This window comes from Megalobrama amblycephala, linkage group LG2, assembly GCF_018812025.1.
Source record: "Megalobrama amblycephala isolate DHTTF-2021 linkage group LG2, ASM1881202v1, whole genome shotgun sequence".
Classification (NCBI taxonomy): Eukaryota; Metazoa; Chordata; class Actinopteri; order Cypriniformes; family Xenocyprididae; genus Megalobrama; species Megalobrama amblycephala.
The window spans coordinates 8593972-8620853 of record NC_063045.1 but is presented as its reverse complement, the minus strand read 5'-3'; the positions used below and the strand labels follow the sequence as shown (position 1 = coordinate 8620853).

Here is a 26882-nt window from a genome sequence, read left to right as displayed (position 1 = left end):
TCATCCATGTCTTTATGGACCTTGCTTTGTGCACTGGTGCACAGTCATGTTGAATGGGCCATCCCCAAATTGTTCCCACAAAGTTGGGAGCATGAAATTGTCCAAAATGTCTTGGTATGCTGAAGCATTAAGAGTTCCTTTCCCTGGAACTAAGGGGTCAAGCCCAACCCCTGAAAAACAACCCCACACCATAATCTCCCCTCCACCAAACTTTACACTCGGCACAATGCAGTCAGGCAAGTACCGTTCTCCTGGCGACCGCCAAACCCAGACTCATCCATCAGATTGCCAGACAGAGAAGCATGATTGGGGTGTCCCAATACTACTGGCAATGTAGTATTTGTTGCCTCCCAGTTTATTACTTCACCCTGAGTCAGACTGGTTGTAACAGTGCTTAAAGCCAACTTTATTCCTTTTTAAGTGAAGAGTTCAAGGGGTAAAGCAGTTGTAATGATTTTCATTGTAGTCCTCTCATGAGATACATGCTTTTTATAGCCTATGTGCTTTATTATTGGGGAACAGGACCAACTGACCAACAACAACCTATGTCATTTACTGGGACCGGCAACATTTCCCTGAGCTCTCCATATAATAAATAAGCTAATTTCATCAATTATCCTTAAAGTTCAAGTATATTTTAAAGACCCCTGTGGTAAAAATCAAATTTTCATTGTTATGTTTATGAGGTGTTTTAATGTGCTTTAAGTGCAAATTCATTAGTCAACACCATTGCTGGTTTGAAATCGCTGGTGTTTCTTACATCACAAACTACATTGTAACCAATCAACGTGCGGGCATGCTTTAGCATATCATTGACTATGATCTCAATGATTAGTATTGGGTTATCCCAGTATTTTTTTTCTATTGATAAAAATGTATACATTTAGCAATATAGCTGGTGCATTGTGCATATATTATGTATATTACAATGTTTTGATGAACTGTCTTTCTCCACTGAGGTTCTGAGTTGTTCAAAGTGTTTCTAAGGATAAGGCAGCTGGCTCTGAGATGAACGGGAACATGGTTTGTGTAACATTAACAACATATTATTAGCTGTTTGATAGTAGTCAAACAAAAGGCTAATCATATAAATTACTGTTATATGTCCAACGTTGTAAAGAGTGATATGCAGCGTTTACCGATTGGATCTTTGAGCTGATGTGAGTGAGTGGAGGCCTGGCTAATTTGCATATGCATGTTTCTGTGTGTGAAACATGGATATAGAGTTACAATCAAGCTATTTTAAGGCATGACGATTTTTTTTTTTCACTGGAAGGACATTTAAATATGTCATTTTGGTGATCAAAGATGAGTTTTAAGGGATACAGTTATTGACTAAAGGGGGACTTTTAAGTATACTTTATGTAATAAGTTTTCTAATATCAGTGTACTAGTAGTTTAACTTATAGGTATACTGGTAGTTTACTAGTTAAGTTGGCTTGAAAAAGCCAACTTACTGTTATGCTATTTTCTTCTGAGGCTAAAATTTCCAACTCTAACTCCTCCTAGAGCTTTAACTCTACATACTCCAAACACGGGTCAGATCTTCAGACTGTTCTGACTTAGTGTGCTATATCTTTTCTAACTGATCAGACTTACGGTTTTCCTAAAAAAGACTGTTAAAGCTCGGAAAAATCCCATTGACTTTCATTGACGGAATGTTCAAATGATCCAAGACTGTTCAAACTCCAACTGTCAAAATTCAAATTTAAACTACGGAAGCCCACTAGACTCAAAAACTCAATTAGACTCAAGTGCCATTCTATGTACTATTTCTAATCCATTGAAACTCATTCAAACTCATAAACTCATCTATCTATCTATCTATCTATCTATCTATCTATCTATCTATCTATCTATCTATCAAACTAAATCTATCTATCTATATCACCCTGAGTACCTTAGCAACCACATAGCAACACCCTAGTGACCACCCCGAGTACCTTAGTAACCACATAGCAACACCCTAGCAACTGCATATCAACACCCTAGCAACCACCCAGAATACCTTAGCAACCATCCCGAGTACCCTAGCAACCGCATTGCAACACCCTAGCAACCACCCTGAGTACCCTAGCAACCTCATAGCAACATCTTAGCAACCACTCAGAGTACCCTTGCAACCGCATAGCAAAACCTTAGCAACCACACAGAGCACCCATAGTACTCTATCAAAATTACTAAACTAAAACTGAAACTTTCAAACTGAAAACTTTTAAAACTGCTTCAAACGTTCTGGACCGGCTTTTTCAAGCCAACTTAAAGTTTGTCTCGACAAACTTTTTTATCTAGTTAAATACTGTACACTTTTTAGTTTATGAAAGTACACATTCATAGGAAAATATGTGTTTTGAATCGTTTGCCTCTATTCTCTCTGCTTCCCTGTTGTTGTTCTTCTTAACTCATATGTTTGTAAGTGCCACCTGACCTGTGTTCCAGCTCGTTAAGATGTGAGTGAGCACTATATAAGAACTATATATGAGTAATGACAGAATTAACATTTTTGGGTGAACTATACCTTTAAGACCGCTATTCAGCAGTATTTAAAATAAAATCCAGTCTGATGGTTGAAAACAAACAACCAATGTGATAAGCTATACTACTAACGCGATAAAGGTATTTTTTTGTAAACGTAATATTTTTACAAACAGAACAATCCCTTTTGCATATAACCACAGGCGCGTTCACGTCACTGCAGCTACTGTGATGCGGCTGCGGAAAATAGAGAACAACTGAAATGCCTTTATGAAACAAAAATCTGCATTCGTTTGTCTGAGGGGGAAATATGGAACTTCTCTTTAATTTGCTTCCAGTGATCTTTTTATTCATCGACAATGGTAAGACCTTTACATTCTTTTTTTCGATATTAATCCTGTTGTCTGTCAGCGCATCGTATAGGGGCTGTAATGACGGTGGGATTATTATTATGGGTTTAGCGTTGAGATCAATGTTAGTGTGACAACATGACATAGCTATCACGGTTTTTATAATAAGAAGAAATAACGCAGATAAATTAACGCAGTTTCATTGGCGTGAAAATGATGTCCTTGTAAATGATCAGGTCTGTGACTTGTTTGTTTTGTCCAGCTGCACTACAGGCCCGCAGCACCAGCAGTCAGAGCCAGAAGTGGGGTGGGCCAGTTAAAAAAGCAGCTTAAACATAGTTGTACTACCCATACACGTAATTTTCTTTTGTTACATATAAGATGTTTTCACATGGATTTTAATAGGATCGATGTCTACAAAATTTACCAAGAATAGGCTACTTTTAAGTAAAAAGTAAGTATGAGATATCATGATGTACAAAGAGCAAAATTTTAAAACATAGCCTATTGATCATGTTTGATGTCAGTGAATGGATACAAACACAGTATAGGCTAAGTTTATACTTGAAGGATATAGCCTACAACTACCGTTTTTTTTTATTAAAAATTAATAAATGTTTGTTTCCCCCCCATTTGACTAGTATTATTTCCTTCACGTTCATGTTGTTACAAATAATACTTATTGACACAGAGTATGAGAAGATTTATTGTTAATGGATACAAACACTAGTTTATTGTTAGGCTACTTCAATGATACTACAACTATACACGTTTTTTAAAATTATTTTAAACATAGCCTATATTAATAAATGTGTAACATAAGTGTTTCCCATTTGACTATTTAATTTCCTTCATGTTCTTGTTGTTACAAATAATGCTTAGATTATGTAACATATTTAATGTCAAATAAAAATAACCATTTAATACAAAGCCTTGAGCAAGTGAAACGTGTTTCTCTGTATGAAAACAAATAGGATATTTGAAAAAAAAAAACTAAAATAATAGGTTTAAAACATATTTAATTGGCTCATAATAAAAATAAAAACACGCATTAACAAATAATCGTCTTAAAACACACACAAAAAGTTGAGCCCATATAATGTCTTTTTATCCCTGAAAATGAAATTAATATGTTTTTATTAGTTAATATTTATTTAATATTAACATGAATAATTTATTTTGACAAATGCAAAAAAAAACAAAAAAAACTTTAATGATAAAATGTGAAAGATGTGAACAGATTCAATTTTAGCAGATAAACACTTAAAGGTGCCCTAGAATTAAAAATTGAATTTACCTTGGCATAGTTAAATAACAAGAGTTCAGTACATGGAAATGACATACAGTGAGTTTCAAACACCATTGTTTCCTCCTTCTTATATAAATCTCATTTGTTTAAAAGACCTCCGAAGAACAGGCGAATCTCAACATAACACCAACTGTGACGCAACAGTCGGGATCATTAATATGTACGCCCCCAATATTTGCATATGCCAGCTCATGTTCAAAGAATTAGACAAGGGCAGCCGTACAATCTGTAAATTGTCTTTCTAAATGTTTTATCATGTTGCTAATGTACTGTTAAATGTGGTTAAAGTTACCATTGTTTATTACTGTATTCATAGAGACAAGAGCCGTCACTATTTTCATTATTAAACACTTGCAGTCTGTATAATTCATAAACACAACTTCATTCTTTATAAATCTCTCCAACAGTGTGTAATGTTAGCTTTAGCCATGGAGCATAGCCTCAAACTCATTCAGAATCAAATGTAAACATCCGAATAAATACAATACTTACATAATCGGTTATGCTGCATGACGAACACTTTGTAAAGATCCATTTTGAGCGTTATATTAGCTGTGTGAACTTTGTTTATGCAATGTAATATAGATTCGCGAGCTCGGGGGCGGGGAGCACGAGGATTTAAAGGGGAAGTGAGCTGAATCGGTGCATAGTTAATGATGCCCCAAAATAGGCAGTTAAAAAAATGAATTAAAAAAAAAACTATGGGGTATTTTGAGCTGAAACTTCACAAACACATTCAGGGGACACCTTAGACTTATATTACATCTTGTGAAAAAGCATTCTATGGCACCTTTAATATAAATGTATACACTGCTCAAAAAAATTATAGGAACACTGAAAACACATCAGATCTCAATAGGGAAAAATATCATGTTGGATATCTTTACTGATATGGACTGAGTAATGTGTTAGGAACTAAAGGATGCCACATTGTTTGATGGAAATGAAAATTATCAACCTACAGAGGACTGAATTAAAAAACACCCTGAAAATCAAAGTGAAAAAATTATGCAGCAGGCTAGTCCATTTTGCTGAAATTTCATTGCAGCAACTCAAAATGGTACTCAGTAGTTTGTATGGCCTCCACTTGCTTGTATGCATGCCTGACAACATCAGAGCATGCTCCTAATGAAACAACGGATGGGGTCCTATTTCCTCCCAGATCTGGACCAGGGCATCACTGAGCTCCTGGACAGTCTGAGGTGCAACCTGGCAATGTCGGATGGACCGAAACATAATGTCCCAGAGGTGTTCTATTGGATTTAGGTCAGGCGAGCATGGGGGCCATTCAATGGTACCAATTCCTTCATCCTCCAGGAACTGCCTGCATACTCTCTCCACATGAGGCCGGACATTGTCGTGCACCAGGAGGAACCCAGGACCCACTGTACCAGAGTAGGGTCTGACAATGGGTCCAAGGATTCATCCCAATACCTAATGGCAGTCAGGGTGCCATTGTCTAGCCTGTAGAGGTCTGTGCATGGATATACGTCCCCAGACCATCTCTGACCCACCACCAAATCGGTCATGCTGAACGATGTTACAGGCAGCATAACATTCTCCATGGCTTCTCCAGACCCTTTCATGTCTGTCACATGCTCAGGGTGAACCTGCGCTTATCTGTGAAAAGCACAGGGCGCCAGTGGCAGACCTGCCAATTCTGGTGCCAATTAAGCTTCACAGTGCTGGGCAGTGATCACAGGGCCCACTAGAGGACGTTTGGGCCCTCAGGCCACTCTCATGAAGTCTGTTTCTGATTGTTTGGTCAGAGACATTCACACCAGTGGCCTGCTGGAAGTCATTTTGTAGGGCTCTGGCAGTGTTCATCCTGTTCCTCCTTGCACAAAGGAGCAGGTACTGGTCCTGCTGATGGGTTAAGGACCTTCTACAGCCCTGTCCAGCTCTCCTAGAGTAACTGCCTGTCTCCTGGAATCTCCTCCATGCTCTTGAGACTGTGCTGGGAGACACAGCAAACCTTCTGACAATGGCAGGTATTGATGTACAATCCTGGAAGAGTTGGAATTGCCTGTGCAGGTATCGCCTCATGCTACCAGTAGCGACACTGACCCTAGCCAAATGCAAAACAGTGAAAAACAGTCAGAAAAGATGAATAGGAAAAAAAAATGTCAGTGGCCTCCACCTTTAAAACCATTCCTGTTTTGGGGGTCATCTCATTGTTGCCCATCTAGTGCATGTACTGGTGTGTATATATACACCTTCTGTTGTTAAATGTCTCATTGGCTTAAATGCATGTTTCACTTGTTCAAGGATTTGCAGTGATTAAATACATGTAGGATTTGACATTAAATGCCCACACCTATGTCTTTACTATTTGTCACAAGTTATCTATTATCACATTACTATTGTCACATACAGTCAAGGGAGACATGTGTAGGGAAAACACCCTAGGAAGTAAAATTAGCTCAAATGAATAAAGAGTTGTTTAGATTACGACCGAGCAACTGATTTGTCCAGCGTTCATTTGCTCGAGCCGTAATAAGCTCTTGTAATGGATATAAATATCCAACAATCGTGAAAATGCTGATTAGAGCACGGTAACTTGAAATCGACAGTTTAAGACATTAAATCATAAAGCACATAATACAAGACACTTTCCTTTTAAAATCTACAAGAGATTTTATTTATTCTAACACAAACTAATCTAACACAAAGGCACGCACACACACACACACACACACATACATTCATACGCGTTGCAGTAAGAAGGAAATGAGAGAGAAAGAGTTTTGAAAGAGAGAGAGAGAGAGAGAGAGAGAGAGATCTGATTAACCGAATTCCTATCAATGCATTTCAAAGACCAGAACGAACCATGAATCATTCATTTAAATGCACCAGTTCAGTTTTCATCTGGAGGTACTTGCTTGCGTTGACTTAAAGGTATATTTCCCTCGTCGTGCAGAGAGGGGTTTCCCAAGTCGATGGTTGGTCCAGATCAGGTCCGTGTGGAACAATGAAGGAAGTCTCTTTGTCGCTGGAGTTGAAGCGGCAAAAGTCGTTGGTTGAACTTTGCGGCGAAACTTAGGACACGAGACTTTCAGCGGTAAACGAGAATTAAGTAAAAGAAAAGAAAAAGTGAGTGAAGGTTGAATGGCTTGAATGAGCTGCTTGTCTGTTCTTTCTTGTTACTCCATTGTTCTTGGTACTTTTCTTGGCTTCTTTTCCCAGAACAGAACCAACTCCCTGTTCGTTTACTAACCAACTTCTCCCCTTCACTATCTTGCAATATGATCATTTAAACTTAGTTGTTTGTCACCCCTCTGAGGAGTCCTGGCCAATCAGACATTGTCCTGTTTCAAGAGGGCCTTCCTCTGCCCCCAATAAAACATAAGTGTTACATCCTGTTTCTGCTTCAGCAGAGAGTGCCATTTTAACATAATTTCTATTAAATGGAATACAATACATTTTAAACAGATTTCATTCAAGTCAGGATATAGGAAAGGGGGAAAGAATCAAATTAAGTCCAAATAAGGCATACTTTCAGTCATTCAGTCAAGAGTTAACACATTTACATGAATTGTGAGTGTTCTAAAGCCTAACTGTTTACAGGTAGTACTTGTGGACACATAATGCAAAATGTATGTAGTTAAAAGATGTTTGATAAGTCCGTTAAAATTGTTGGAACAATTTTGAGGCAGATTTATTTGTTCAACAGTCTCTTTGGCTTTCCTGTGAAGTAAGGAAACAAAAGGGTCTGGATTGTCTCTGTGTCTTCTTGGGTGACCCTTTGGTATGTCGCTTCTGCTATCAGGAAGCATGTGTCGTAAAAGTAATCAGCCTGGCTTTATCTGCAGACGGGCCGGAGCCGGAACCTCAATTCTGAATTAGAATTATGTTTTGAAAGAATCATCTGAATGATTCATTTGTCTGGTTCGTCCACAGTTCCTACACGTTACTATATGGTTACACATTTATTAATATATTTTCAAAATCATATGGTTAAAAGGATTTGTTCTCAGTTTATACAAATTAGTTCATGCTGTATGAACTAACAAAAAATAGTTTGTATCGTCTATTAACATGGTAATTAAAAATCCTCATTGTACATCAAGATATCTTATGTATATATGAACAGAAAAGTGTCTTTATTTAAAAGTATTGTTGGTAAATATTGTAGACATATCAATCCAATCAAAATCCATGTAAAAACAGCTTATATTAATCAAAAGAAAATGATGTGTATGGGTAGCACAACTATGACTATTTAAGTCCCGCTCCTCACGTCCGGGTTTGAAACTGCTGGTGCTGCGGTTCTGCAGCTGGATGCTATTGTAAAAACTTGATATTGACAGTAAAAGTTTATTTTGCATCAGTCCATAAACTGGTCAAAGGTAGATTGAATGTAATGCTAAAAGTTTCTGCTTGTCAAATAGGCTATAATGTAGCCGGAATGTTATTGGGATATTAACAATATTTTGTAGAAAAACATTCATTGTATTATCTGTCTTAATATGGTGGAAAATAACATAATTATCTTATATTTTGGGCTAATCTTAATTAGTGTAATAAATAGGCAATGAATCAGGATGTGGATTGTGTGTCATTCGTGAGACTCTGTGTGAATGTGTAAATCAGTAATGTTCATCTGCTGTTTGTTTGCATGTTTTTTTTTAAAAATCCAGGCATATTTCTTTATTCAAAGTGTTTGTGATATGTAGGGGGAAAAAATACAGCACTATTGTTTATTTTTGTTTGGCTTCTGTTTCTTCTTCAGGTGCGTCTGTTGTGGTTATATATGAAGTTTCAGTGAAAGAAAGAGATTCAGTCATTTTTCACACTGGTGTTGAAACAAACCAACAAGAAGAGATTAAATGGTATTTTTATGACACTCGCATCGCTCAAATCAGTGGAGATCTCAGTAAGATCTGTACAGATGTTCAGTGTAATGAAGGTACTGAGAGATTCAGAGACAGACTGAAGCTGGATCATCAGACTGGATCTCTGACCATCACAAACATCACAAACACAGACTCTGGAGAATATGAACTGAAGATCATCAGCAGCACCAGCAGCAATGAAAAGATCTTCAATGTTACTGTCAGTGGTGAGTCATAAAATAAATGTTTAAATGTAGTTTATATATGTTTAAAATACATTTTTAATGTGTTTCTTGGTTTTTATAGGCTATTGTAGACAGATAATCTTTACTAACTTGCTTTTCAGGTTCATATTATCTCACTTCACAACTGATGTTTGATCATAAATATTAAAAAAAAAAAAAAAAAAAAGAAAGAAAGAAAAGAAATTCAAATTATGGGTAAAAAAAACCATCACAAAGTCAAATTTCAATATAAGCACCCTGAAACAAAAGCAAGAGCACCCTCAGTTGAAACAGATTTGGCAAAGGCTCCATTGTGTATTTGTGTTTGCGCTCTGGAGAACAACTTTATAACATGCTTTTGTGGCGTTGAAAAATGTAGCCAATCACAGACATGTCTACTGACCTCCTGAATGCAGTGGCCAATCAGAGGTAGGCTATTTAAGTTAGACTTCAGTCAAAACAGAGTTTTTGTTCAGTGCTGAGTTCTGCTCGTGAATCCTCTCATTATATCAAATCGTTATGCAGTGTAGACACTGGAACTTATTTTATATTAATTCCTCAACAGACAATAATAGAAGCTGGTCACAGATCTGGATGATTTTGAGTCGCTCCTAAATAATCCGCTTAACGGACAAGTTATGTTTTTCACTGCTGCTGAAGATGACCCGACAGGTCCAATCTACATAAAGCAAGAGATGTCAGAAGTGACATTGACACCTAAATGCATGATTCAATCTTCAAGAGTGCAATCATGCATTTAGGTGAGCCGTTGCTTACACTTCTGACAATCTCTTGCAGCATGTAGATTGGACCTGTCGGGTCTCTTAGCAGCATTAAAAACAAAACTTTTATTCAGTGGATTATCCGTTAAGCGGACAAGGAGCGACTGATCATCCATTCGCTGACCAGCTTCTATTATTGTCTGTTTAAATGAGGATTTAATATAAAATAAATATGTAAAAAATGTTTGTAAGCACAAATCATGCATAACTGTTTCTTTTCAGGTCGAAAAGTCAGGAAAAGGTTTTTCATCTTGCACAGTTCTTTAATTTGTTTGTAGTTTATTAGCATCTGTTGGTTTGTGTTTCAGATGTTCCTGCTGCTGAACTATATGAAATGAAGGAGGGAGAATCTGTCACTTTAGATTCTGGAGTAATAAGACAAACCAAATGATTCAATGATGTGGTATATTTAATGACACTCTCATCACTGAAATCACTGGAGATCAGAGTAAGATCTGTACAGATGTTCAGTGTGAAAGAGAGATTCAGAGACAGACTGAAGCTGGACAATCATCAGACTGGATCTCTGGCCATCATGAACATCCAGAAACACAGACTCTGGAGAAATATAAACTACAGAGATCATCATCAACAGCAGCAGCTTCAACATCAGCAGAGTGAAGAGATTCAATGTTACTGTCACTGGTGAGTACAGAATTACGTCAGCATGAGGAATTTTAAAATTACTAATTCTTGTTGATCTCACAGTAATTAGCTGCTGTTCCTAAAAAAAAAAAAAAACACTGAATGTTTCAGTTAAATCATTGTCAAACAACTGATGATCAAAGTAGAAAAATGCAATTATCAGAGATATTGGTATATTGGATGTATAATCATTCACTCTCTTGTAATGATGACTGTCTGTCTTTACCTGTTTCAGATTCAGGTCTGTCTTCATCTGTTCCAGGTTCAGGCCTGTTTTCAGGTGTTGCAGGCAGGAATAATTGTTGTTGTTCTGCTGGTTGCAGTTGTAAGTGCTGGTGTGATTTACTGTCGCTGCAGGACAATATGATCAAGTACCACAGAATGTAAGTGTTCCATACAGATCATTTAACACGATATATGAGATTTACTGTGCACAAAAACCTTTAAAAGAACAGTGGTTTGCATGTTTATTACTATATAGTGTGGTGTAAATGTACATTGTAAATAGTCATCTATTTTTGTCCTTTATTTTAAAGCTACAGAAGCAGTGGCCAGTTGCATCAACTGCTTAGACTAGTCTTAAAAGTTCTGACTATTTGTTTTCTTCAAGACTGGTCCCAATTTTTAAAGTTCCTTACATAAAAAGGTATAGATTGCTCTAATTGGAATTGGAAAATAAACACTGATTACCCCTTGGTTAACTGCTAGTTGGTCAAGCTAGTTCTTATAGTGGCTAAGTTTATGCGACTGGCCCCAGATATTCACGGGTGAGGCAGTGTCAAAACAAGCAATACACAAATAACTCCTCAAGAAACATAAAGTACTCTTCTAAGAAAGCAAATGTCTTAATAGAAAGTACATCAGTAAGCATTTTAGATGTGATATTGAAATCGCAGTACTTCAGGTTTGGAACAAAAGATGACAGTTTGATGGAGTTTAAGACACTGTGTTGAATATTTAGGGAAAGAAAACCTCTGTACAAACAACTGGAAAAAAATTCCAAGTCTGTATTATTTGTGTTTGTGTGTCTGAGACATCAATCCTCCTCATTACTTTTACCTTTTGTGTTTTTTTTTTTTTTTTTACAGGAGAATAACTTGGGATATCTCACCACCTGATCCAAATGACATTCCTTTGAGGTAGATGGGAATGTGACTTAAAATGTGACTTAAAAAAAAAAAAAAGAAATAAAAGATTTAAATATTTAGGGCCAGATTTACCAGATTAACATCTTGCTCCAGCACAAACCCTCTTTTGGTGTTAAAAAACCTACTGTCAGGATTTACTAAAGAGTATTTAAATGAATCACGCAATGCTATTTACTAAGGTTTGCTCTAGTCAATTTACTGGTATTTGTGCCATTATTTAAATCATCCAGCTGCATCTGTTCTTTAATGTGCGCATTATCACTAAATCACCCACAGAACTTTACACAGACATTGTCCGTTTCTTGTCATTTGCATTGTCATGCTGATCTGGTTTAACATATCAGTTATTTTGTCCCGTCTGTTTACATCCTCTTAGATCTGATAAAACGGACTGTGTTTCCATAATTTCCTCAACATGACAGGCATTATGACCAAGATTTTACTCCTCAACACAAGGACAGTCTGCTGTAGGTGCTTTTACTGATATTTTTGTTGTTACTAAAGAAGACTGGTATCAATATGTTGCTAATGTTTATATTTTAAACCAGGGGTGTCCAAACTTTTTTAAAAGGGGGCCATCTTCGATGTTGTGGACACATCTGGGGGCCGGTTCCTTCTCAATATATATATGTATATATATAGAGAGAGATATATATCAATATATATATATATATATAGAGAGAGAGAGAGAGAGAGAGAGAGAGAATTACATTTTTGTTTCTTGACAGATTTGACAAAAGCTTGAGCTGACAGTAGCTTGAGATAAGACAAAGGTAAATTTAAAGGTGCCCTAGAATTGAACAATTGAATTTACCTCAGCATAGTTGAATAACAAGAGTTCAGTACATGGAAATGACACACAGTGAGTCTCAAACAACATTGTTTCCTCCTTCATATGTAAATTTGATTTGTGCAAAAGACCTCCGAAAAACAGGCGAATCTCAACATAACACCAACTGTTACGCAACATTCAGGATCATTAATATGTACGGCCCCAATATTTGCATATGCCAGCCCATGTTCAAGGGCAGGGGAGCGCGAGGATTTAAAGGGGCCGCAGCCTGAATCGGCACATTTATAATGATGCCCCAAAATAGGCAGTTAAAAAAATGAATAAAAAAAATCTATGGGGTATTTTGAGCTGAAACTTCACAGACACATTCAGGGGACACCTTAGACTTATATTACATGTTGTGAAAAAGCATTCTAGGGCACCTTTAATACACAAACAATATCTGAAGACTTCAGATGCAAAAGCCTCTAAACATTAAAAAAGGAAATAAAATGAGATATTAACCTACATTTCTGACAAAATACCACGGTTACAGTTACCACAGTAAGTCCATGATAAATGTTGTTGAATTGTTGGTTGAAAAGTATTCTAACTGGATCGGGCGATCGGATCAATGTTTCTCCTAATTTGCACGTTAGTGTTGTTGACCCTTCAATATGGCAGCCATGATTGTTTTCACTCCAAAGTGCCCTTCGGTGGGTACTGAGGGTCTGTATCTCTTAACGTAACTTAATCATGTGCGGCACCTCTCAGCCTACTGTGTAATGGCAGTGACATCAATGCCCGCCGTTCAAAACTCCTTCCCTGTACCGCCACAGCCGGAGCGTTAGCATTAGCGCTTTTTTGGCTAAAGGTTGCAGGCTTGCCTTCCAGTGGCTTTTACACAACATCAATTGTTCTATCTGTTAAACAATAATGCGGCACATTTGCTGTTGGTAATGCCATAAATGAGTCCTACCTGTTGCAACATTCCCTATCTGCCTTCTCTTAAAAATAAAAACATTTATATCAAGCTAAAATCTACAGATATAGTTCCAAAAGAAAGTATTGTTTATTGTAAAACATGCTGAAGATTAGCAAACAGGCGGTGCGTTCCAAACGGAATATATCGTCCTCCGAAGGGCACCTTTGGAGTGAAAATAATCATGGCCGCCATACTGAAGTTCCCAAAACTGGCCACTTCAAAGGGCCCTTCGGAATGAAGGATTTCGAAGGGTACAACTGATGGACACTTCGGGCCCCCATGAGCACAGGGAAGTTGTTTGTCGTCACAGAATGAGTATAGGAGGCTCGGAGTTCGATTTTACCTATGAATGTATGTGAAGTATTTTTCTATAGTACTGTAATATTTATACGAGTTAGATTTGGTACATTATTATGGTCAAAATGACAGTCAACAAAAAATACTTTACAGCTCCCTTTATCAGTCCATTCAAATATTTCAAATACATAGATACAATATACATTATGGTGCGATGAACCTAAAATAAATAAAAAATAAATAAACTAACATTAAACAAAAGGCATAGCTTACGCAATCTACTCCTCTTTGATTGTCTTGTTAAGATGATGCAAAAGTGCGTTCCAAAAGAAGAGTTTTTTTGACCCCTACACCCTTCATCCCTTCGAAGCTCTCACTCCAGAGGGTAAACCCTTTGAAGGGATTAGGGATAGGGATCAGCCCTTCCGAATGGAATGCAGGGAGGCTGTCGATTAATTAAATGATTTGTTTTCCCACAAAAGCTGTTTAATCAGCATAGTGAAGCCTAAAATCTAATACTGCCCCCTTGTGTTGACATTGTGAAACTGCACGATTTATAAATTATGCCTGGCAGGCCACAAATAATAATTTTTAATAGACAAGTTGCAGGCAGTTTCAAATTCAATTTGGCCCACGGGCCGTAGTTTGGACACCCCTGTTTTAAACACTAACCCATAAGGTGTGTTCACGCCACCTCGTAATTCCTGTAGTTATGAGATTCTAGCTTGTAAAAAGTGTTCATGTCCTCGTAGAGCTCGTAATTACAGCTTGTAAGCTTGGTGTTTTCTGAAAGCTCCCAGATGTACCACGTGACCGCTGTAGATTAATTTAGGCGTTGATAGTGGTGCCATGAAAACACATAATTCTCAGTCAAAGGACGTGAACAGCTCCGAATACAACGTCACGTGTTTGTCATCTAAAGAATCCGGTAAATACGAGGTGGCGTGAACGCAGTATTAGTCATTGACCTTCATCAGAAAACACTTTCCACCAGCCAATCTGGACCCAAAACCAGCCTTGATAAGCTTGGAAAGTCAATGATTTATTTTAAAGTTGGTGAAACACTTTGCTGAGCGTATATTTTATGCATGTAATACATGCGTTACTCTGCATTAAACTTGAAAAATATTTGATAGTAGAGCTGGGAAAATAAATTGTTGAAACGACAAACTGAGAAACGATTCTGGATCGATTCTGAGATTTTCAGAATCCATCACGATTGTCTCTCGAATCAATTCTGAGATTAGTTTTTAACAGCAGATGGTACTGTGTGCTTTAGATACAGCTGTACTCTGCTCTCTTCCAATTCCTTACACACACCACTTGAACCTTCTATAAAATAATAATTCATAAAGTTTGAAAAGGTAAAGCGAATTACAAGGCTGTTTACATTAATCTCACATCATAAAAGCATTCTGAGGGGCAAATACATAACCAAATGCACGAGTGCTCTTCTTTGTGAGCATTTGAGTGTGCAGTTAAAAACTAGCCTAGAGCGCCATCTGCTGTTAAACACTAAGCTCAGAATTGATTCAAGAGAGAATCACGATGCATTTGAAAAATCTCAGAATCGATCCAGGAATCGAGATGAATCCAATTTTTTTCTCCTAGATCTACTTAAAACTGCAGTCCGCAACTTTTTTTGTGTTAAAAATTAAAAAAAAAATTATATAATGAGAATATACAACATGAATCCATTTTCCAAATCGTGTTTTTGTCTTATCCTGAATCATTATAGTACACTTATAATAAGTGTTTATATTCGGACTATTTCAGACCGGACTGGTAGGACTCGCCATAGACATAAGCTGTGTCCCAATTCAGGGTCCGCGCACTTCAAAGTGCATGAAAGGGGTGGGGTTTTGGAGTGGAGGGTTGCCAGGTCTGCGCAACAAAACCATCCCAAAAGTAGTGTAATCACAGCACAAGAGTAAAAGTATCCCAATCCCAGACATGGCAACAATGAGCCGAGCGTTGTTACATGGCTATCGGCTGTGTGACAGACAGCTGACAGTTGACGTTTATGTGTGCATTTTAAAGTTTATGACTTTCATTGGGTTTTGACATGCTTCACTGCCGGCGACGACGGGACACTGGACCAAAATATATATGGTTAAACTATGTAATGTTAGTTTTATATCATTAGCAACTAGTTAACCTTGTTTGCTTTTTATGTTAAATTATGTTAAATTTATGTTAACTGAAAATATATACATTCATATTTATACATTTACTCTGTATTTAAGTCTGAATTTAAAGTACAGTACTGTAGGATTTTATTCAACTGCACTCCATCTCAGTCGTTGTTTATGATGTTCAACCTAAGTTCTGTTGTAAACAGTTGTAAAGGTACTTTATGTAATGTATAGAATGATGTAGCCTATTTTAATGTAAAAATATTTAATTTACATGATGAAAAAATGATTGTATATGTAAAATGTTTCATGTAAAATTATAAGTTGCATAAAAGAAATAAACAATGAACAGAACAATTCTTTTATTTACAGACGTGAACATGCGTAAAAAAAATTATCAAACAGAAATTATAGTAATTAGAAATTACTCTGGCTCATTTACAAATAAATTACTTTACAAACATAATGTATAACTTATGCATTTCATTTTTAACTTACATCACAAAAATAAGCTGTACAGAAATTAGGCTGTTTCATTGACAAAGTGACATTTAAATAATATTTATATCGACACATTTTATGCACTGTATTCTGTTCTTGAGAAAAGTGGGGGAAAGCGGACTTCGAAGTGCGATTAACCGCGGCGCGAGGAGGGATGACGTAATTCGAGAGCGACTTCAAGTGCACCCTCTCCGTTTCGCAGTGGAATGAAGCTCCCATCTCAAGACACTTCGCGGTCTACACTATCCCACAATACATTGCGCGCCAGTGACGACAGGAGTTCTGTGTGAATTCACATAAATGTAAGCAATGCCCCGTGTTCACCAATATCTAAATCAAACTGTAATATCTGGTTTTCATAAATACAGTTTTTGTCTCTGAGATGGAGTGCAGTTGAATAAAATCCTAAAGTACTGTATTTTAATTTCAGACTTAAATACAGAACAAATGTATAAATATGAATGTACACAGTTAACATAAATTGGTTAACTATTGCGAATGATATAAAACTAACATTACATAGTTTAACCATACATATTTTGGTCCAGTGTCCCGTCGTCGCCGGCATGAAGCATGTCAAAACCATAAACTTTAAAATGTCACATAAACGTCAACTGTCAGCTGTATGTCACACAGCCGATTAACGACGCTCGGCTCATTGTTGCCATGTCTGGGATTGGGATACTTATACACTTGTGCTGTGATTACACTACATTTGGGATTGTTTTGTTGCGCAACCTGGCAACCCTCATGTCGAAGTGCGCGGACCCTGAATTGGGACACAGCTGTACCAGAGAAAAGTAGCTCCGGCTAGAATGTCCTCCACAAGACGCATACAGTTCTGTTTATTAACCGCTAGAGGGCCAAAAATGCGGACAGCAGCTTTAATAAAGGGATTTAGAGCACAGTTACCACACAAATGTGTGTATAGTGTCAAACAGTGCAATATTATAGTAAGTCTTCATCTATTTGGAATCACCGAAATATTGTATTTTGTTGATGTGAAGAAATTTGTTAAGGTGCTGATAGTTTTTCATTTTATTTGATTGAGATGTCTTTTTTCCATTCCTTCATTTAAAGGAATAGTTTTTGTTGATGTGTTTGTTAAATAGTTTGATTGAGATGATTCCCTTGAAAAAAAAGTTATTTAATTTTCATTTTTGGGTGAACTACCCCTTTAAATCTTCTCAGTTATTCTAGTCTTCAGCTTTAGACTTGGTTTTCTTAACACTGATGGGGCTTTTTTTTAATAAGCTGTTTTAAGACAAACTGTGCTTTTTGCACTCTGAACAGAATGTTTTTAGACATAGGCTAGTGGTCATTTCTGAGCGGGGTAACACAATGTCATCATGTTTAAACTATGAATCTTTGGGAGAGAAATGCATGAGAGGATATTTACATGACAGAAGCATATTAGCTGTAAGTAACATATAAAGCTGGATGTGGGATATTGAAGTAAACAACAGAAAATAGTTTCGTAACTGTTCGTCAACAACAACCAACAACCGTGTTTCGGGAAAACTTTTGTGCTGAAATAAACTCTATCTTAAGTTCTGCAGGGAAGACTCAAATGTTACTTATTATTTTAGATCTAACCAATCATTATGTAACACTTGGAGTATAAAAGATTGGTACACATCCGAGTTTGCAGATGTTGACTGACACCAACCTCCACCTCCATCCTCCCCACCACCACCCCAGGATGGTCCCTGTCCATACCTCCCAGGAGGTCGGCTACGCCCCTGCCTTTATCTCCAGGCAGGATCTACAGAGCCTACAACCCTGTGTGCTACGGACGGGGCCTACGCCAAAGAACTTTATCTCATAATATTTTGCTGGGTTTTATGCAATTAATTTAAAATTATGCACTTCCAATGTATATTTTGTTTTTCAAAATATATTATTTTCTGTTCCACTGAATAAAGAGTCACAGAGTGTTGGAACAACGTAATTTTCATTTCTGTTTGAACTGTTTTCATTTGAAGATTTTCAAACTGTGTTGGCTGTGGCCATCTGGTGGTCAAACGATGAATAGCATGTACCAAACTACTGTGTCCCACTCATGAATTAAACTGTTTTCAGTCCTGTGCTCCAGACATGATCGATTCCTCGTCCAGTTTTCCCGTCTGTTGTTGAGGAGAGGTGTGCTGTTATTACGGTGAATCAGGTGAAAAGTCTTGCATAGACTGAGAATAGAGATGTTGGCTCTTTTGTCTAGCAAACAACTGCACACTATAGTTAGGCCTACTAAAAGGTACTAGAATCTAGAACACTTTCAACTGACTTTGACAGAACACTAACTACGTATAAAATTAATATATTTATATTAATTAAATATTCAAAATAATTTATCAAAAAGTATTTTTCCTACTGAAGTTAAACAAAAAACACGTGGCTTATTATTTGTTAGATAACACATTCTGTGATGGATTTATTGTTTGTTTGTTTTAGCAGGGATAAGAAATGAAGTTAGCAGTGTTTCTCCTTTAATTTGTTTCTCCCCAAAATTAAATACAATCACTGAACATCTGCAGAGGTGGACATTCCAGGGGTCAGAAAGTAAAAGTCCTGCCATATTTTTATCTCATCCACTGAAGCATTAATGAGATAATTAAGTGATTAATTGAGTGATGATTGAGCATTATTGAAGACACCTGATGATAACAAGCAGAATCACCAAAGGAGAAAATCACAATTTTTAAGTTACCATCATCAAGGTCAGGGTTTGTTTTAGTTGAGCTCTTGACCCTTGCCTTTTTAGTGTTAGATTTTGTTTGGGCAGTTTTAACTGCATTAAAACCAACCAGACAAGCAAAGTTAAAAGATGATCAGGTGTTGTTGGTTATGTTTTCTCAAAATCATTATTTGATCTGAATCACTGAACTCATTTAGAGCTCAATCTCTGAGTTAGATTTACATTATTGATTACAGCAGCACTGTGATTCTGCAGAAGATCAGCTTATACAATACAGAATTTTTTTGTAAAAAAAGTTGTCCTTATCACAAAAAAAAAAAAAAAAAATCTTTTAGGCACACACAGACATCAAGTATCAGCATGTGAATCTCAACAACGGTGACAAGCAACATATTCTGATCAACAGATCAACTCTGAACATTAGAAAACAAGCTACTAAAAAGTCACAGAAAAACAGCAAAATTTTAATAGTGAGAATAAATGAAATTACTAAGACAATTTAGCTCATAATTTATTCATACAGCAATGCATGATGGGAGCCATGGATGAATTTTGATTGGTGGCTCCCAGAATGCACTGCAACATGCTTTATGATGGCCACCACTGTTGAGATTCACAGGATTATTCTTGATGTCTGTGTGTTTAAATGAGCTTTGCTTTTTTTTTTTTTTTAAATCAGAACTCTAAAAAAAAATTTATTGTAAAAGCTGATCTTGTGCTGTAGAATCATAGTGCTGCTGTAATCAATAATGTAAATCTAACTCAGAGATTGGGCTCTAAATGAGTTCAGTGATTCAGATCAAATAATGTTTATGTAAAAACATAACCAACACCACCTGATCATCTTTTAACTTTGTTTGTCTGTTTGGTTTTAATGCAGTTAAAACTGCCCAAACAAAATCTAATATTAAACAGTCAAGGGTCAAGAGCTCAACTAAAACAAACCCTGACCTCGATGATGGTAACTTAAAAATAGTGATTTTCTCCTTTGGTGATTCTGCTTGTTATCATCAGGTGTCTTCAATAATGCTCAATCATCACTTAATTAATCACTTATTTATCTCATTAATGCTTCAGTGGGTGGAATAAAAATATGGCAGGACTTTTACTTTCTGACCCCTGGAATGTCCACCTCTGAACATCTGCATAATGCCATAAATATTACAACAGTAAATCATACATTGAATTAATTATTAAAATGACTCTCAGACATTTATAGATAAAGGCAGGACGTGATCTTTATTAAAAAACTGTGTGATATCAAGAATAATTCCTAATAATAACTATGTGTAACTTGTGCTCTTGCTGGAAATAACTATTGAAACTAGCTCTGCATATCAAAGCATGTTCAGTATCATCTTCTCATGCTGACAGACACATACTCAACGTGACTGTACTCTTCAGCTCTCTGTGAAAACACACAAGATCACAAGAAAATAAAGTATATCAGGGGTTTTAGAAAATAATTGATATCAAATATTGAAATGTAATAATATTAACATGAGCTGCACAGGCCTAACTATGATAAATTATAGCCATAACACAAGCTGGATAGAAAAATATGTGTTACTCTGTTAATGATCATTATACAGACAAAAACACTCAACATAAATCAATAATAAATGATCTTACCGGTTTCTGTGTGTTTCTTTCGTAGAACATTAGATGATGAAACAGAGCAGAAGTTTTCTCATCTTCACAAATCTGAACTGTTTGAACAACAAATAGATGAAAACCACAAAAGATCAAGAAAAGAACAACATGTGTTATTAGTGCTGTCAAAGTTGAAGTGTTACTGCACACAATTAATGAAATATATTTAATGCTGCAGTTTTCAAAATTACAAGCTAATTTAATATGACATTATTACTTTTTCACTCAATTGCAAAGTAAAAGAATAAATACAGAATCTGTGTGTGTGTGTGTGTGTGTGTGTGTGTGTCTGCTCATGGAAGATCAATGATCTAACACACATTATATAAAAAAAAAAAATATTTAGGACCTAAATAGACTTATTTACATGAATTACATTACATTAATACATGGACTATCAGCAGAATAGATTTTTTCAAACATGCTTTTACTGTAATAAAAATAATTATTTGTTATAACACTTGTTAAATGCAGTAACACTTGCCTTCTTGATCAGTTTTTCTACATTTTCTGATCCCGAACAGAGTTATAATTATCACAGATCCGACCGAGATCAACACTATCAGAGACACTGAGTCTGGAGGAACTGAAGGAGAGTGAAAGAGAGACAGTCATTAATGTAAGTGAATGGATACAAAATCACATATATCAGCTCTGCTGTACCTGCACATGTGTGACAGAGGTGAGTGATGTCCAGATGTTGAGTCTGGTTGCTGATGGGATTGTTCAGCACACAGCTGTAGGTGTTTTTATCCTGATATTCCACCTCCAGAGGTAGAGAGAGACTGATGCTGAGATCAGACACACTGATGCTGGACAATAAACTGTTTCCTTTGTACCAGGAGAGAGTCACATGACTCACATTCACAGCTGAACACACCAATGAACATGATGATGATGATGAAGAACATTGTGAAGAGTTACTGCTGATGACAGGAACAGGCAGACGAGCTGAGAAACATCAGAGAATAAAAAGTAGTTTCTTCACTACTGTGAAAGATCCATCTACAGGCAGTTATGAATATTATATTTCTGATATTTATTTAATAGTATATTTTTGTTCTTAATGCTAAAATAAAAATACTCATATTCATGCTAAGGATTTGAGAGTTTGACAAAATGAGCTTATTTCATATTTCAGCTTGTCATCATTTAAATAAATGTTTTTATTTGTCACACTTCTGACTTGGTGATATCAGAATTTTGAATATGATATATATTAATAATATTTATATTTAATATTTCTTACAGTTTCATTGTTAAAGACAACTTTATAATGTGAATTCACAGTGAAACAAGAGCAGTAAGTTACTGTGATGTCAGCATCATGCTGCTGTTCTGACTACAGTAATTAATTGTAAAATAATACTCATTAATCCTGTAAATTTCTGTTTGTGATCTCACACAGTTCACATGGATCTGCGGAAACGACTCATTTTTCTGTATTATGCAGGCCAGACAAGTATTGTGGCGATTTCACTTTGTAAAAAAGACTAAGCATCTGCGCACAAACATATTCAAGCGCACAAACCTATAGATTAAACACATAAATTAACGGCAAAAAAAGCATTAAAAGTCTTCTGTTTTCAGGTAAAAAAGTGTAATTTAAGCGGCCCCTAAGTTAATTTATAAATGAAGATGACTTGACTAAAACCTTAAATCATTTTAAAATGAAAATCATTCTAGTAAAATAAAACAAGAATATGTGAAATTTTGAACAAATGATCTCTACTCACCATAGACAGAAACACTGAATGTCTTTGATGATTTTTTCGCTCCACTTATATCTAGTTGATAAACTCCAGCATGTTCAGTTGTGATGTTTGTGATGGTCAGAGATCCAGTTTGATTGTCCAGCTTCAGTCTGTCTCTGAATCTCCCATCAGGAACATCAGATATGTGGAAGGTTTGGTTCTTTTTCTTCATTTTAGCTATGAGAGAGTTTTCAGCTCCATATTTCCACAGTATGTCGTCATCTTCATGTATTTCAGTATCATCAGTGTATAAAGTGACAGAATCTCCCTCCATCACTGACACTGAATCACCAAACACACCTGATGAACAAACACATTTTACACTGATTAATTCTTCTGATGTTTTACAAAGCCTGAAATCTGCTGTAAATATTCTCAATTAAATATGAAGAACAGCCAAAGAAACACAAAGAAAGGTGAGAGATACGAAAAGACAAACATTTAGTTGCGCAACTTCAATTATAATCAGGAATTATAAATCTGACATGAGAACTTAAATTTACGGTTATTTTTGTCCACAATGGATTTACAATTGTAATTTTGACTGTCTAGAAAAGTTAGCTCTTGAAAGTTGAAATGTTGAAAATGTTTATAATAAACTGCTGTTAATGTTACAGAGAGAAAAAAGCAGAAACATTACAGCAGAACTTACATTTATTTATTCATTCATTGTAAAGTAAAACCAGAGAACAAAGTTTAAAGTTTATTGCAACAATTATTAGATAAACTTTTATTTAATCGAAATCAAAGCTTAATCATTATTGATACAACACAACTCATCTCAAACAATCATTTGTTTTAAATAATAATAATAATAAACACAAAAACGCATTTATAACTTACCAATCAGACTCCAGCGGCAAAAACAGAACAAAACAAACATGTGAAACATTTTCTTCATCAATTCAGTGTCTGATCTAATAAAACTATCCTCTAAACACATTAAACGTGTGAATTCTCTCTTCTGTCAAACTGAAACCTGATGTGGTCGTTTTTTGTTTTTTTTTGTTTTTTGTGGACAAACATCTCATGTGTGAGAGAACAGGCTCTGAGATCATGTGAGATTGTGTTAGTTTGTAGGTGAAGAGTTTCTTCATGTCCTGCTTCATGAACAGCTTTGAACTACAGAAACATGAGAAACTGTTTCACACAGAGACAGAAAAACAACAGAAACACATGATCATATTTAACACTGCCATTTTTTTTATTTATTTGTTTGTTTGTTTATTTGTACTGGGATGATTTATTACAGGTGAAATCATGATGTGTGTTCATATGATGTTCATTAAGTTGTTGATGATCGTTCATGAGTCTCTTGTATGTTTGTTTGAGGAGTGAAAGTGTGAATCAATGATGTTCTTCTGCTGTTTGTTACATTGACAGACTGAAGATCATCAGACTGATCTCTGAACAGCACAAACAGCAGAAACACAGACTCTAAAGATCAACAGCTTCAGTGTTTCTGTCATTAGTGAGTGTGATTTAGTCATTCGCTGCATTTAAATACAGTTTAGTGTTTTGAAATCAATCAGATTAATGCTGACTTTGACAAAACTGGCTTTGAATCTATTGCAGAAATTGCTAGTAAATTCCACAGTAACATTGAATTAAACGGGAAACTTTGATGTAGAGAGACCGAAATAGGCCTATTTTCTTCTTGAAATCATATTTTGAATAATCATTTTTAAAGTGTAGACCCTGAAACCATGTGAGTATAGTGTTGTCAGCACATCCTGATGTGTTTTAGGCTGATTACAGTCACACTGACAGTATAAAGTATTTTTGGAAGCTTTATAGTTTGTGTTTCTGGTGTATAATCAAACTTCATTTATCTTAATTTAGTGCTGTATATTGTGCAGTGGATGATGTTAAAACCATATACAAAACACATAGGCCTACATGAGGAAAAAATGCATTGGACAGGACGGTATAAATATCAAAAGTTATTTGATATGACCTGTAACTAAAGGCAACTGTTCAAATCAGTCCTTAAAAATATTTAGTTATTATACTAAAATGTGGAGTGTATTCTTGGTTATAATACTGGATGATTTTCTAATAGGCTAAACATACGTCTTGTGGTATTCATACTGTACTGCTACACTATTATAGGCTACTATCATCCATTGTGTACATCTTACACACACCATTTTCACTTCCTGGACAATATACAGGAGAAAAAATCCCCCAGACTTGCTTTGAAGGGACTTGAGCCGTAGAGGCCAGAAGATCACAGAGACTTGAGGTGGGCCTTTGTGTTTTCTTTTCTTTTTGATCTTTTTTGACTGATAAACAAGCACCGAGAGCACACTAATGTAATTGTTCCAATATGAAGTCTCATTTTGAACACTAGATGGCGCTCTATGCAGCGGTATGCACACTTTACATACAATTAAGCTCTGCTGTTCGGGGTATTTATCATGATTATGTGGAGGAAAACTACTTCTACATTCATAACTATTCATTTAATGTATTATAACAGATGATTTACCAGTGATTCACCTGCAGTTACAAACATGTGATTTATTTAACAACATATTTGACAAATCCAAAAACATATAGCCAATTAAGGCTATGAGTAAAATTCACTCAATTCATGTGTGAAATTCAAAACAACTGATAGAACATTTTATGTTGGCATTTAATTAGATGAAATCTGAATATGAGAATATTGATGAAAATTAACTACAAAATATTAAAAATGTGGCTGCAACACATTCAACAAAAAGGCTAACAAATAAAACTGAATAACCATTAATTTCCAATTTATTTAATGAATTTGAGTATAATTACTGAAAGTTAAATTCACCCACTTTACATGAATCCCACTTTAATGAACACATTCAGCCAAAGTGAGCCAACAAGAACACACGTTTTAAACCATTTTAATCTTTTCTTTTTATTCTTTATTAATCCTATAAACAAAACAGGAACTAATATTTTGTTTTCATAGTGTGCACAGTTTACATTTGGTGTTTTAGGAAGAAATCTAAATGTCACATGTTTTTCTATATTTCACCACCAGTGTCATATTTTGTTTTATTTTGACCTGATTTATTTTACCTATATGGACAGGAGACCTGTTATGCTCCTAAAAAAACAAGTTTGTTTTCAGTGTCTATTACTTTCTTATGAACCAATTATGTTCAGTAAATTATGAACAACCAACAGAAATCATAAATTATAAATCATACATTGCATTTATTCTTAAAATGACCCAGACAAAAATGACCTTTATAAGGAAAAACAGGTATCAAGAATAGTTCTGCTTAGAAAGATCTCTTGATCTGGAAATAACTACTGAAACTAGATCACTGCATATAAGATCATGATGCATATGCACACAAAGTGTATGATATTTCATATTTCACAGTAATATCTCTTGATTTGAGCCCTTTTTTGTCAAACATCAGCATTTATGAGTTTAGTATTATGTTTTAAAGCAGTTTGTCTGTCGAGCAGAAGTCAATGGTTTCATGTGAGCATGAATGGAAAAAAACACACTTCAACCACAAGCTTTTGACAGATGCACTTTTCACACCTCAGACACAATCACAAATAGACATCAAACTACAAACATCTAGCTGTTGACACATTCTCATGAACAAGCTGTTCATATACCCAGCAGATCAAACCACATCTCCGTTCAGACCTGTAATGAGACCACAGCAGGGCCTCCGCTGCTGTGATGAGGAGTTCGAATCAACGTTTCACATCTTTGACTTTAACAGTAAAAATAAAAATGTTCCAGTGGGCTATAAGATTTCCATAATTTGTAAAAAGTCCCTGCATTACAAGGTAAAGTCTTTTGAAGAAGATATCTTTCCATTTCTCAAGGTCTCTTTACATAGTACATTATAAATATGCATTATAAAAATGCAGACACATTTTTGAAAGAACATTTCAAACATACATATCAAAGTTTTTAGCTGTATCTTAAAAGTAGACAGAGAAGAAATGTTACACAAAGTGAGGGATTATGACTAGTGAGTTCCATAGTTTAGGAAAATGTCCTTCCACCTTTGAAGTTTTTATTAATCCATTGTAAGTCTATAAATCCTTCAGGATGCTCCTGCTCTGCGCTATGATTTCCTGATGTAACGCTGTGATTCTCACAATCTCAAAAGCAGTGTTGGGCTCGTTACTCAAAAAATGTATTTTATCAAAAAAAATCAAATAAGTTCATAAAGAAAATGTTTTGTTTACCACTTTTAATGATAGTAATAGCCTATAATTTACATCGGGATCAGAGGGATGCAAGCCATGAAATGCCAGAGTGAAGTAATGCCACAACTTACACAACGGTGTTCAGATCATCTTTT

General features: G+C 35.8%; 1 pseudogene; it reads left to right on the top strand.

The window, feature by feature from the left end:
- Positions 1 to 2631: 2631 nt before the first annotated feature.
- LOC125263450 lies at positions 2632 to 12669 on the top strand (annotated as a pseudogene).
- Positions 12670 to 26882: the final 14213 nt, after the last annotated feature.